Source organism: Helianthus annuus, chromosome 2 (assembly GCF_002127325.2).
Source record: "Helianthus annuus cultivar XRQ/B chromosome 2, HanXRQr2.0-SUNRISE, whole genome shotgun sequence".
Lineage (NCBI taxonomy): Eukaryota > Viridiplantae > Streptophyta > Magnoliopsida > Asterales > Asteraceae > Helianthus > Helianthus annuus.
This window is the reverse complement of record NC_035434.2, coordinates 114,725,668-114,738,458: the sequence shown is the minus strand read 5'-3', so window position 1 is coordinate 114,738,458 and position 12,791 is coordinate 114,725,668. Positions and strand designations below refer to the sequence as shown.

At 38.2% G+C, this 12,791-nt stretch overlaps 1 long non-coding RNA gene across 1 annotated transcript; it reads left to right on the top strand.

Annotated features, from left to right (window-relative positions):
* The first annotated feature begins 10,152 nt into the window (after nucleotides 1-10,152).
* Nucleotides 10,153-11,608, top strand: LOC110905100. The gene is made up of 2 exons (XR_002572918.1): nucleotides 10,153-10,184; nucleotides 11,396-11,608. It is a non-coding gene; the product is annotated as an uncharacterized LOC110905100 (long non-coding RNA).
* Nucleotides 11,609-12,791: the final 1,183 nt, after the last annotated feature.

Sequence of the window (12,791 nt, the reverse complement as noted above, 5' to 3'; positions counted from 1 at the left end):
TGTCAAAGATTCGCGAACTCGTTTCGCTGTTGTTCAAGTGAAGATCACTGAATGAATGGTCCTGAAAATGGACTGATGAGATACACCTTTTGGATGGGCTTAGAATGATTTGGGCCGAGAATATGAACAATTAAACTAAACTGATTCAGTAACTCACTTGCAAACAAAATTAATTTGACTTGATGATAACTTCAAACAATCTGAACGATTTTCAATCAATGCACATTCAAACTGACATTATCACATGCACATGCTGTTATATGATTAAATCATGTATCAACAAATTCAAATATCAAAAGCATATGATTTAATTGGACCTCAATACATCAACACACATGCAATATCAATTATGGTCGATAACTATTTGAATATTATCACATGTCAACAATAAAGCCCTTTGATTTAAAACTTTTGATTGGGCCAACAAACCTACTAGGCCGACAAGTTTAACTAGAAAATTAATTTGATTAGGCCAACACTTTTAGTAAGCTGTCAATTCAATCTCGTGGCCGACAAATTCAAAAATAATTGGACCACAAATTTTAAAATCATAATCACATGCACCGTAATCAAGAGCCTATTGAACCTCCATTCAATTCACAACTTACTTTATCAGATCACTAATAATATGATTGGGCCAATGTCTTTATATCTGTGATTGGGCCATTATGTTTCTTATTTGTTTAATGATTGGGCCGCAATGTTCACTAAGCCGACAACATCTATTACACTCAAACCTGATTGAGCCTCACTTTCTAACTCACATGGCCGACATTTCGCTTATCAATACAATGCTCATTGGGACTCAAAGTTCACTAATCCGACAACATCTGTTCACATGGAAAATCAAAGTTAATGAATTCCTTTTTTCTAAACTTTGGCCGACAAACAATTTCAATTCTCTTCTTGGATTGGGCTGTTCATATTAAAGTCCGACAACAATGAATGTATTTAAAGTGTGATTAGACCGATTAGTTAAGTGGGCCGGTGATCTTTAAAGCACATGAAGTCTGTTAAAATCTCATGGTCGACAATTTGATTTTACTGGACCGTTGGACCGAAACCACAAAGTAATCTTGGAGCGAAACCAAGAAATGACCAAAAGAGCGAAGTCAACTTTTGTTCATATGAGCGGAACCAATAAGCGGAACTCTATGTCAAATAAGCCAAACCCGATGTCAAATGAGAGAAACCTAGACAGTTAAGTCTCTATGAGCGAAATCAGGATGACAAATGAGCGAAACAAGGTGTTCAAATGAGCGAAACTGATTTATGACGCAAAATCGGACCGAAAACCTTCGATTTCTCCTAAACGGCTAGGAGTTTGGATCTAAAACTTGGTAGGGTTATAGATCAGGTGTTTTCGCACAACATACCAAAAAATCAGCCGATTCGGACTGTAAAAACCCGTTCAATTTGACGTTTTTCAGTGAAAAACGTGATAAAAGTGAAAAAAATGAAGAAATAGATGAAAATCGAATCTGAAATCGCTGAAATCTAGTACGAATCAATGTGTTTGATCAGTGTAATCGAGCTCCTAGCTCTGATACCAATTGTAGGATCGGTTTTGACAACGTTCGATTGCGTAACGAACGTTCGACGTGCGGAATCCGTGAACGTGCGTGACCGAACACACAATAACGTACTAGAACCGTGATTTTATTGAAGAATATGACGTGTACAATGAAAAATCATGTGGAGAGTACTTTCTCTCTCTAGACTTTCTCTCTCTAGACTTGAATCTCTTAAATCACCAAATGGAGCAAAAAGTCTTTAACTTTAAACCTAAGGCTCCTATTTATAGGCACAAGGTTATAATGAGAAGTCTCATTATTTACACAATTGCCACCTTGCCTTTACTAACTAGTAACATCATCAAGTCTTGCAATCTTCGGTTTCTACTACGATTTTGATTGACGGAGGCGATAGACATTTAATGCACTAACAATTATCATCAATAAACGACTTATCTGCACCTGAATCAAATAATACCCTTGCATAAACATCATTGATAAGAAAAGTACATGTTATCACGTTGTCATTCTGAATCGCTTCTTGTGCATTCATCTGGAAGACCCTAGCGTTGGTCTTCTTTCCTTCTTCAGGTTTCTTTGCATATTTTGGGCAGTTTGTCTTAATATGCCCCTTCTCGTTACAGTTGTAACAAGTTGCATCCTTTATCTTTTTGCAATCCAAAGTCTTATGTTCCTTGGATTTGCATATCCCACAAGCAATCGGCTTTGATTGCGACTTTGATTCAAACCTGCATTTTCCAAAATGACGCTTCTGGCAGGTTTTTTTGCATTTAGGCTTTTCATGCGTCTGCTGGTTACCCCTGTTAGACCCAGAATTCTTTTTGTGGTCTGTGTTCCCCTTACGCTTCTTATCAGAACGTCGTGACTTATCATCCTCACGTTTCTTTTTTCCTTCTTCAGAACTCTTAAGCGATCTCAGCCTGACCGCATCCAGAGTAAGGGATAACGACAAATCAGCTGCTGACCTAAAAGTAGCGGGTCGAGACGCCTTTACACTAGCTTTAATCTCCGGGGCTAAACCCCCAATGAAACGGGCTATACGTTTTGGTTCTGGTGTCACCAAGTAAGGAACCAATCGAGACATGGTATTGAAGCTGGTAAGGTAAGCCTGACAGTCTAAGTTTTTCATGACCAATGATAAGAAGTCAGACTCGATTTTCTCAACTTCATGTTGAGGACAGTAATTCTCTTTGATCAAAGCAACAAACTGAGCCCATGATAAGTTGTATAGCGGAATCTTTCCAGTAGCTTGGATTAAAGACCTCCACCAAGCTAGAGCTTCTCCCTTGAATGATTGTGAAACATACTTCACAATATCTTGCTCTGCACACCCACTAATATCAACCACTGTATCCATTTCGTCTAGCCACGTCATGCAATCGATGGCTCCTTTTTCCCCAGTGAAATCCCTGGGCTTGCAGGAGACGAAATACTTATATGAACAGGTCATTGCACGTGGTTCTTGGTTGAATACAATCTTCTTAGACGGAACACTATGCTGATTTGATGAATGTCGTTCATCATCCTTCTTCGAATCATGAGTTTTAGATGGTGGCTTGCTATGAGCCTCAGAATGAGTCTTAGGGTGTGATTTAGAATGAGGTACCGATGAGGTCTTGCTTCGAGTACCACTTGATTCATTGTCTCGTCTGTCTAGAGCTCGAGTATCGGCATTGTCTATCAATCCCTGCAGTTCTGCACCAGCTATATTGATTCTGGTGGTATCATGATTTTCCCTTGGGTGACTGTTGACTTCTTCAGACTCTGCCATGTAGCTTGATTGCTACATAAAATAATGATATCGATTTATTCAGAAGTCTATAACAGTATTATCTTTCTTGATGACTTATTAACCATGGTATTAATAAACCATATTGGTTAATTTGTTAGTCACATATAAATTCAGGATTTTTATTAAAATAAATCCTCAGTTATCATTTATTAAAATATTATAATGGCACAAAAGGGCCAAGTCACAAGGACAAATCTCAAATTTCAAGCCATGATCTTATAGGATCTAGGCATTAAGGCTTGAACATAATTCACTACCTTTTCTTGACAGGGAGTCATAGACTACAACTGTCTTCTTGTCTCAGAGGACAATAAACATGGCCCGTAGGCACTTCATCACAAATGGATGTGTAACTAATAAAGGAAGGAATTGGAAGGATCCAATATACGGATGACTTGTGTGATTTTATCGAATCACAGCTGCCAAGAGTATTAACATGTTTTCAGATGTTAACAAGGATCTGAATCTTAATAAGGAACTACCATCATGGCCTTATCTTAAAATGACACATAGGCTAGGTCTTGCCTTTAAGATTTTGTTTAATAATGGCAGATCTTATAAAAGGAATGATATTTTTATTTCATATATTATAATTATGCATATAATGACAAAAATGAAATTTCAAATTCAAACATTCCACTAAAATTAAAAGAGTACATAATTGCCCTAAACGGGACTTTTACAGAAATAACTTACCCATGCAAGGGCTAAAATGAAAACACAAGTCCTCGCAGGGACTAGGTACGTAAATAGATAAATGTCCACACAGGGACTTAATTGAAAATTAAAGAAATATAAAACAAACAAATAAGGAATTTAATGATCCCTTTTATTCTTCCCTTTGATTAAACTTGCCAAACCTTTAAGAAATCCTCGGTGGCTTCTACGCTCCTCTTGAACCTCACGCTCTACCTGGCTCAACCTCTGAAGAATCTCCTGCTGCTGTGGTGGCTGGATCTGCGATGGCTGCGGCTACAGAGGTTGAGGAGGTGGCGGATATTGGTACCCATAAGCCGGGTATCCGGTCTGCCAGGGACCTCCATAGGGCCCTTCAGGATGAAGAGCATTGTAGTTCACCGCTATAAGGTATGGGTCAACTTCGGCGTAGTTATAGTTAGTATGGGCTGGCTGTTCAAAAGGGTTATACGCTGCTGGACTAGCGTAGGAAGGAATCGGGTTATCATAACCCATGTGTGATGGTGGTGCGACTGGCGCAGAGTCCACCTCGGAAACAGGGTTTGAAGGCCCACCTTTCTGCGGGTCTTCGTATAGTGGCAGGTAGTGACTGCCACTAGAGTGTTGAGGGGTGCGGAAGTGAAATCCCCCTCGCACGGACATCCGTGCTCCTGATCTTCTCCACCTCGGTGGCTCCGGAGGCTGCTGCTGCTCTGGCGGTGGTGGTGGCGGTGGCGTGACTGCTACAAAACGTTAATCCTCCGAGGGATCCTGGTGTTGCTGCTGCTGAGATGGGTTGTAAGAGGGAGTAAACACCCAGTCGTATTGGGTAAACCTTGCCTCATACCTGTCTGGACCGCGATAAGGTGATCCATGAAAAGACGACCCATCCGAAATCTCGATGGGGTGAGCCGGTGTCCCAGATGGTGGTTCGGCGGGATCCGGGTCATCATCCATCTCCATGTCCTGAGCTTCAGGGAAATGGTCTTCGGGGCCCTATGGGTTAAAGCCCATTGGTACTTGCACTTGGTTTGCCGGGTTGAACCAGCTCTGGAAGAATGGGGTCGGGTCTTTAAAGGTGCAGTGTGAACCCGACCGCTGCAGTGGAAGGTAGGAATGGCGAGAATGACCGGACTCATCGCCTTGATGGAATCCGGAGGAATCATGGTACGAAGGTGAAGAGGTTAGCGAGACCGAACGCCTCGCGGGCTCTAAGTAAGTCCTCCAGTCTTCTTTGGGACTCGTTCTCATTGTCACTGATGGAGTTCACCGGTGAGAAGGCCCGGCTTTATGATCACGGCTGGTGAATGGCGCCTTGCCTCGTCCTCCTCTTCTTCGTGGTGGCATCTTCTATTCCTGTCAACATAAGCAAGGAAAACAACAAGGAAAACAATAAAGGGCAAACTAAAAGATTAGGATTAGTCCTAAGTCCTTTGCCTAGACTCGGAAGTCAAGGAATGTGCAGCTGTGTCATTGAGATTAAACACAAAAGGCTAGTGTTTAATTCACTCAATGTTGGCTCTGATACCAACCTTTCACACCTCGATATTTCCACGTATTACCGGTTGGCCCGGTGGGGAGTATCGTGACGTAGTTGATATCATCATAGTCAATAATCACAGTTTAATGCACAACGGAAGCTAAAGATAATAACATTACAAACCGAATGAAGGTAATATCAATTATTACAAAAACGGTTGTATGGGATCCACAGGCGGATCAAAGTTAAAAGGAATATTGTTCAACAGATTTATAAACACCTAAGCTTGCAAGACTCTTTATTAATGCTAGGAGTAGCCAGCCTATTCCGCCTAGTACCTGCACTTTAGCCTTTTTGGAAAATACGTCAGTTTACACTGGTAAATACAATTAACTGACTCTTTTTAAAAGTGTTTAAGAAAATTGATTTAATATGCACAAGGCACAAATAATCTTTTATAACTTGGGACAATTATTTTAAAAATAATCTTGTATACAGATTTATATGTTTACTGTCCGTCAGGGCCGGTTAGAAGAGCCGGACAAGATTAACTGACACACCACAGGTATAATTCCCACAAGGAGAACTCCTTATTGTGGATTACCATTTATACATACACAACTGTCAGGTGTATGCCTACACCCCGTACTTAAGTCGTGGCCATTTCAACGAATGAGCCGTGGATATCCAGGACATGGTCATTAACCCCCCAAAGGCCATATACCAAACAAAGCAGATTAAAATGGGTTATGCAAATATATTAATCACAATCCGATTTAAACAATTACACACCCGACCAAGCGGTATTATTATAATACCGTATCCCAAGCTCGTATAACGGAAAATAAGTAAAAAGTATTTACCTGAGCAAATTATACAAATTTATCCCAGTCGTACAAATCAGCAAGTGCAAGTATCTTTTACTGGTCTCCTAAATCTGGAACGAAGGTTTTAATTAACCTATTAGATTCCTAACGAGTCTTACTTAAGTTTAAATTTAGACCGGTTAGTTTTAAAGAAAGGTATACGGTTCAAAACGCATGATTAAGCGAAGACTGGATTAGAATGTGGTTTAGACCCGACAAGTATGAAGACTTGTATAATATGGGTAAACTAAACACATTCTGGATTTTGAGATAAAAATGATAAGGTTTGACCCGTTTCGGTTAGTTTATGCAAACTAGTTACATAAACCGCACCGAACGCGAAAAATGCATAACGGGTAAACAAATGAGTCATGAACAGGTTTCCTAAGTTAATATGCCTTAAATATGTTGTGGTATCAGTAGGATACCTTCCATTATGCCCAAAACGAATTTAAACTCAAATTAAGCCCCGTAGGGGTATTTTGGTCATTTTAAAGGTTATAAAAGAGATTAATTACAAATCTGAGGTTCTGATCTGAAATGGTTAGTAAAAATATTTAATTTAATAAGTTATATCAGTAGGGTATTGCATATATGTGAAATTTATCATTTATAACCAAATTATGCACCGTCGGGGCATTTTGGTAATTTCACATAAGCTTTAAAGGTCAAATTTGCAAATCTGAGTTTAAAACTTTTGCTTACTGTTAAAGTATAAAAATTTACTTAAAACATCAGTAGGTATTAAGTCTTATATGTCAAAAATAGTTTTAATCCATACTATGCGTTTAAAACGCGTAAAAATCGGTTTTAAGCGATTTTCAGGTTATAATAGGAAATCTGAGTTTTTGATCAGTTTATAAAGTTCAAAATATTTTATTTATCATATAAAATCAGTAGCAAAAAGTTTGGTATCAAAATATTATGTAAAACTTATTTTATTAGCAAAAAGGGTATAACCGACAATTTCCGAATTAAAGCAAGAATCCTATGTTATGATCAGTTTAAAAATAAATAAAAGTCTTCAAAAATCTCAAAATATTATATTACATCAGTGGGTGAAAGGTTTGGTGTCAAAATTGGGGTTTAAATAGGCTTTATGCTAAATATGCCGTTTAATTAATAAAAAGCTTTCAAATTACGATATTGAGCATAACTCCTAATTTAGACCTCAAACTGATGTCAAATTTTTATGACAAGTTTATAAATCAGTAATAAAGGTTTTTGTCCTCTCATTTTCCAAAATCTCCTTTTAAGGTCAAAAGGGCATAATGGTCAACATTTAAGCAATTAACGGAAACATGCAAATGAATCGGATTAATTAGGAACCAAGTTGTATAACCTCAGAGGGTTATGCTAAGCTATAACCTGGTCCTATTGGAACTCTAAGGCATGTCTAAACTTAAACTAAATCGGGTCAGAACTGAAAGTCAAAGAAAAAGTATACTTTTGCGACTTTCGGTCCCGAACCGAGCCTAAACTCGAAATTGTCGGATTGAACATGCTTAGACATGTTCTTACATTAATTACCAAGTTATATAAGTGTTAAAATAGGTTTCATAGCTTGTACGTTGTTAATTATGAGTTTATTTGCAAAATAGCTTTCTGTTGACTTTTTATAATTAAGTTTGACCCGACAATTGACCTTGTTAGAGTGGAAATCAGAGGGTGTCCTTTTAAGGGTTTATTACCCACATAATTACCAACTCATAGCCACTTTCAATTCGAAAAATGACTGGACCATTAGTGATTAATCACTAAGTTAAAGCTTAATTACGACGGCTTTGACTTTTGGTCATTAAGCTAATAAAACTTGAATTAGGAAGGCTAAGAATGCTTACAAAGGCTCTTAGCACGAATTAGGAGATGAGGAAAGCTTGCTTGAAGTCCAGAGAGTTCCAGAGAGTGTTTGAGAATGATATTTGCAAATTAGCACATGAACAAGAATACAAGAACTCTTTATATAGGAATTAAAACATCACAAGATTGCTCCACACAAGTCTAGGATTGATTCCTGATCATCCCAGGTGTCCCCTATGCATGAAATACCACTGGTGCAGCCCCTGAATTCGAAAACCATACATCAAATGTCACACCCCGACCACGTAAAACAACAAACCGTGGCGGAAACATCGGGGAGTGTCGTAACAGAATCATTGTTTCACAACCATGGATTGAATAGTTTTATTTTATTGAATTATTGAACTTATTGTTTGTAACACCCCAAAATCCGAAAGTTTATATTGTTGTATGTCCCTTTAGGATATATCATGAAATAAGTAAGTAGGTTAATTAACCTAGTTAAGGGAGAGGTAAAAAGCTAAGGAAATATGAATGAGGTGCAAATTATGTTTTATTATCAAACATGAGGGACTAAAGTGAGGTAAAATGAAAGTTGAGGTTATACATATGAAACATACACACAAACACACACATGTACGTGTGTTCTGGAAGGAGCCAGGAAGCTCCATGAGAGCTCAAGAACCCTAATCAAGAAATCATCAAATTGAAAGGTTGAATGAAGCTCAAACTCATAACCAAGCACGGATTATTGATCACCTTCACAAGGGGATCGCAAGGTATGTCTTAAAAGTTAGATTTGTGATTATGCCTGAAGTGGGTTATGTTGTAAATTGCGAAATTGTATGAAATTGATCATGTAGATGTGTTAGAATCACAATATAGACCATGAACTATGCAAAATTCTAAGTAATTTGATGATTTTGGATGAAACCCACTTGTAGTAGTGAAAATAATGATATGGATAATCATGCATGTTCAATAAGATTGATGTATGATGTTGTATGTAATGAGTAATTGTTAGTTAATTTGGGTATAGTATGAAAATTTCATGATTCTAATGGAATTTGATGATCTTGGTATGAACTAGTAATATTGTGCATAAAATACTTGTACCATGTGCCTAGGAAGTAGTATGCACTCCAAGTGTATGATGAAATGCCTAAGTGAAGCAAGGATGTGAGATTTTAGGAAGTGGCTTAATATATATGAATGACGTATGATGATGATGTAACTAGTAGTATACTAACTTAAAGAATGTGCTTTAGATGGAACTAGTACAAGAATTCGGGTTGAATGTATGTGATGGTCAAGATTATGCATTAGAGGCTTTTACATTGTGCTTGAACGAGCGATGCTCACCATGTGTTTGTATTAATCACTTAATTGCGATCAAGAAGTGAATGTGTATTTAATGTGTAACATATGACCATATTAGTAAAGGATGATGTTATGAATTACATTAAGTTTTCTAACTTAGCAATATTGTTGTCAAAGTGTAGAATCATGAAAGCATAAGTATGTGTAAATTGATTATGTGTATATTATGAATGCGACTAGGTGATCCTGTAGTTGTATGTGTCAAACAACATTATGTATGAAACGAATGTGATGTTATTAATATGCTCTACTATATCAATATGAATGCTTCTTCAAAGGTTAGAAGTTATATGCTAGAAGGTTGACTTTCTGAAAGTCAACCGAGGGATTATAGTTTGGTTAGGCATTTTGACACAAGCATAAGAATCAAGAGATCATGGATTGTGTGTTAGACCAATTACGTGTTATGTGTGATAACGAAATTGGATTTCGAAGATATTGAATAATGTGGTTGACAAATCATGTCATATGCATGTTAGTGAAAGTCAATGTTGATAAGAGTTGGTAAATGTGTGTTAATTTGAATGGGCATGAATACTAACATTATTATGGCATGACAACATGAAAGAATTGGAACCACACAAGCATGGACCAAGCATGGAAGGATAACGGGTCAAGATGAAGCAAGGAAGCGGTTACGAGCACGGATGCACAAGGTAAGTGACTTCCGACTCACTTCTTCCGACTCACTTCTTAGTGTGCATATAGATTTCATGTTCATGAGTGTGGGAAATTATGTAAGATTATGAAATGATGAAAGTTTTAAGATAAGTATTGATCTTGTTTAGATGAGGGAAGTTATCTAAGTCGAAGGTAATTTGATGGGATTGAACGGGTCAAAACTTGGTAAAAAGGTAATAAGTCGATAGCTTAAAAGATTAGAATTTTTTTAATCCAGATGTCGAATGTTAATTCCATGAGATGGGGAATTTAATTACGGTCGCGTAGGAAAAAGAATCGAGTGAAACGGATGTAAAACGAGCAAGTTATGCGAGTTTTAGCATTTATGAACGATAGCTGATCTGGGTGCCACCGTAACTTACGGTAGCTACCGTAAGTTACGGTAGGCCCTGAAGTTTTTTTTTAACCGTAAGGCAGTAGGTTGTCACCGTAAGGAGTTGGTGGTGCACGGTCGTGCGCTTGGCCGCACGGTCGTGCGTATCCGAGTAAATCAGTGCACGGGCTTGTGCACTACCAGTGCCCCCGACGTCGTAGGTACTGCACGGTCGTGCGGTTGGACGCACGGCCATGCGTCAGCTGAAAGTTCAATAAAATGTGCAGAATTCGCCCAAATCAGTCCCGTAGCCCATAGGGTGTCCCAAGATGTAATCTAACTCATTGTAAAGTGTTCATGAGCTGCAATGAGCGTGTGCGGAAGCATAAAATGGAGCGAGATAAGTATAGAGGCATATGTAAGTTTATGAATATGAAGGTACGTATGTGAGTAGGCATGTATGAGTTAGGTATGTTGCTAGCAGGGATGTATATTTGTATATATATGTATAATGCCGGGAGTGTACGTGATGATGTAGGTATGGGTGTATGTAGATACGCATGAAGTGACGTAGATGTGTTTATATAAGCGTAAGAACGTATGTTTGTAATTGGTTATGTGTGATTATATAATTATGTACAAGTATGTAAGAAAATAGCTACGCATGAGCCCAATGAAATTAGTGCTAACGATATTAATAGTATGCCTGGTGAATGAAGTGTAACGCAGGAATAGCAAGGAAGTCTCACCGTGGATCGTATGATCAAATGGAAAGCTGGAACGTAAAGGGTTAATGGAACGAAGAGTAAACGTGAATAAATATTATGTGTTTATGATGCGTGCTAATGTTATGACTTTATGTGGTGAGCGCAGGTAGTACGAAACACGAGGATCATCAAGGGATAGAGATCAAGGACCGAGTCACATGAAGGATTGTACGGGGTGTCTATGAATGCAATTTGTTATAAATAAGTTATGTTTTATTCTATAATTGAGTTAGTTTGATGTATTCAATATAGAGGAGTTATTTTAAAAGTGAACTTTCAAGTAAGACATAAGGTTTATAATGAAAGAAATTTTATGGTACGTATTTTCCGCTACGTCTTTGTAGTTAAAGCCCGTTAGGGTGTTACAAGTTGGTATCAGAGCCCTAGTTTGAGAGAATCAAGTACGAGAAGGTAGGTACTTGAACTCAAACCTATGTGCTCTTGTGATAAGGAACCCGTACAATCCATGACTCGATCAAAATCTGAAATGGAATGAAAACGTGTATGTATGTATTCATATGAAGAAACTAACGGTTTGCTATGTGCAAGGTAAGCTTAAAAGTTTGGAGAGGATGATCCGTGAATGCAGTCTAAGGTGGATGCTGAGGCAGGAAAGGATGCGAATGGACAGACGGACCCCAGGTACACAATGTTAATGTGTATGGGTACCGTTGTTAAAAGAAAAAAAAAAAGAAGTCTCCTTGGGAGGGTAAGTACTAAACGGAAGACAACGGTATTGTTTTGGTAAAATTGTAAAAAATGTTGCACGAACTGAGACCCACTAATGCGGACATAAGGTGATGATTACCTGAAGGCACGAAATTAGTGTGTGAATTGCGCACCTGGCCAGTACGCAAGAAACATATGACGTTCGTGAGACCGTGGTAATTATCGTAGGTATGTCCGTTAGAACTGGATAGCAGGTGGGCGTGCGGGTGAAATGGGTAGTAAGACTCTCGGGAAAAATTGAGAGTACTGTGAAGGAATGAAATGCAGAAAATGATATGTTTGAATCTGTGAGACAGATTCATCACATGTAATGAATGAAAGATGTGGATGGATGATGTAAGTGAAATGTTTGAATCCGCGAGAAGGATTCAAAGCATAGAAGGAAGAAAATGTATGAATGGTATGTTTAGAACCGCTAGACGGATTCAACACATGGACGCAATGAAAGGTATGAATGTGACGTTTGAGTCTGCGGGACGGATTTAAATTATAAGAAGGATGAAATTAGTCCACATCACAATGTGTTGATAGTTTGACCGTGGTTGTGTCAAATGGGTCATATGGGTAAATGTAAAATAAATAAACAAAAGAATGATCGTAATGGGCATGCAAACCTAAGTTGTAAAACGAAAGAAAGAAGTCTTAAACCAGTTATGTGTTAAATGTGTTAGTAATCGACTCTTAGGAGTCATAGTGAATGACGGGCTACGACCCGGACAATGATTTAAGTACGCATAAGAAGGGTAAGTTTTGTTAAGAATACCGAAATGATG